The sequence below is a fragment of the Schistocerca piceifrons genome, unplaced genomic scaffold (genome assembly GCF_021461385.2).
Source record: "Schistocerca piceifrons isolate TAMUIC-IGC-003096 unplaced genomic scaffold, iqSchPice1.1 HiC_scaffold_936, whole genome shotgun sequence".
In the NCBI taxonomy this organism is placed as follows: Eukaryota; Metazoa; Arthropoda; class Insecta; order Orthoptera; family Acrididae; genus Schistocerca; species Schistocerca piceifrons.
In genome coordinates this window covers 4758325-4760824 of record NW_025729208.1, presented here as the reverse complement: position 1 = coordinate 4760824, position 2500 = coordinate 4758325, and positions in this window count along the sequence as shown.

Below are 2500 nucleotides of genomic sequence, written 5' to 3'. Positions count from 1 at the left end.
AACAATGACATGAGTCAAAGACACAGGTCTCACACAAGCATAGAATTGGAGCGCGCCTCTAATAAGCCAAAGGTGCATCCTGACGTGACAAATCTGATCATGTCACAAGCATTCACTTACTATAATCACTATCAACGAACCTGCCGCCCACGCCCCCCCCACCCCCTACACCTTTCCTTACAACAACGTGTAACCTAACCTAACCTAACCTAACCTATGTTGTACCTTAACTAACCTATGTTGTACCTTAACCTAACCTATGTTGTACCTTAACCTAACCTATGTTGTACCTTAACCTAACCTATGTTGTACCTTAACCTAACCTATGTTGTACCTTAACCTAACCTTATGTTGTACCTTAAACCTAACCCTATGTTGTACCTTAACCTAACCTATGTTGTACCTTAACCTAACCTATGTTGTAACTTAACCTAACCTATGTTGTACCTTAACCTAACCCATGTTGTACCTTAACCTAACCCATGTTGTACCTTAACCTAACCCATGTTGTACCTTATCCTAACCCATGTTGTACCTTAACCTAACCCATGTTGTACCTTAACCCTAACCCATGTTGTACCTTAACCTAACCCTGTTCTGTACCTTAACCTAACCCATGTTGTACCTTAACCTAACCCATGTTGTACCTTAACCTAACCCATGTTGTGCCTTAACCTAACCCATGTTGTGCCTTAACCTAACCCATGTTGTGCCTTAACCTAACCCATGTTGTGCTTAACCTAACCATGTTGTGCCTTAACCTAACCCATGTTGTGCCTTAACCTAACCCACGTTGTGCCTTAACCTAACCCACGTTGTGCCTTAACCTAACCCACGTTGTGCCTTAACCTAACCCACGTTGTGCCTTAACCTAACCCATGTTGTGCCTTTAACCTAACCCATGTGTTGTGCCTTAACCTAACCCATGGTTGTGCCTTAACCTAACCCATGTTGTGCCTTAACCTAACCCATGTTGTGCCTTAACCTAACCCATGTTGTGCCTTAACCTAACCCATGTTGTGCCTTAACCTAACCCCACGTTGTGCCTTAACCTAACCCACGTTGTGCCTTAACCTAACCCACGTTGTGCCTTAACCTAACCCATGTTGTGCCTTAACCTAACCCATGTTGTGCCTTAACCTAACCCATGTTGTGCCTTAACCTAACCCACGTTGTGCCTTAACCTAACCCACGTTGTGCCTTAACCTAACCCACGTTGTGCCTTAACCTAACCCACGTTGTGCCTTAACCTAACCACGTTGTGCCTTAACCTAACCCACGTTGTGCTTAACCTAACCCACGTTGTGCCCTTAACCTAACCCAACGTTGTCCCTAAAGTAACCCACGTTGTCCCCTACGTAACCCACGTTGTCCCCTAACGTAACCCATGTTGTCGCCTAAACCTGCTCTGTAATTGTTATACGACTCGTTCAATTAGTGTAGTGTTGCCCACCCGCAACCCTCGCAATATAGTTCGCTACTCGCACTGCCCGCTCCCCTGTGTATCGCTTCATGTTAAACACCTTGCAAGTCTTGCTGACTTTCCCACATGCTCCTGCTGTACACTGTAATGTGGATGGCAGCAGGACGTACATGCCGCCCCTCCCCACGTCCCCACCTTGCCCCCCCTGCCTTCGCAAGCTGGTTGGTGAGAAGTTTGCATGTTCAATGCCTTCGCATGCGACGTACTCAGGCTACGTTGTGGTCGCGGCCTGTGTCAACCGTCCGCTAATGTCGTACGCGTAAACCCACAATCTGTACTGCACATTCGTCCTTATGTACCGAATGATACATCGTGGCACATGTGTGACCGTACAACGACTGCGCACCAAAAACGGCGGACCATACAGTGCAAATATTGTGCACGCAGCTACGTGTCGTCTCCCTATGAGAGCTGGATTGCAGTGTGGTACGCCATAGAGACGTGTGGGAGGAACGGACGCCGTGGATGGCGATCAGCATGAGCTGTCTGTTGATGTATTCGGACCTAGTCGTCTCTCCTCACACACCGTGATGGCATGGTGCACCGCGTTCCATATCTGCGACATGCTACAGAGGCCGGTTGACAGTCGTTCGAGCAATGGACATCGCATACGTACGGGGGCCACCTTCCACGTATTGTCTAGGCGTGCACATTTTGTTGCGTGTATGTGGGCAGACGTAGTGTGGCGTGACACCTGACACAGGCATGCAATAATCGTTGAAGTTGCAAATGGCGATGGACGCCTGCGTTTCTAGGTGAAGTTACGCAAAATGAACAAATGGTAACCTGTTGTGGTGCGGTTGTTCTCGCTAGGGGTGAATCGGTGATGGCGACGATAGGTTGAGGTACGAACCGGTTGTTCCAGCGATACCCACCATGCCGACGAAACTGAACGGCATCTGGGGTGTGAAGCGATACGCGGCGGTGGCTGGGTGGGACCGTCCCCGGCCGGTGAGGGGGCGCCTCCCGGCGTGCTGGCCGCGGCGGTGCGTGGGCGCACGCGCTACAGCCGGCTGG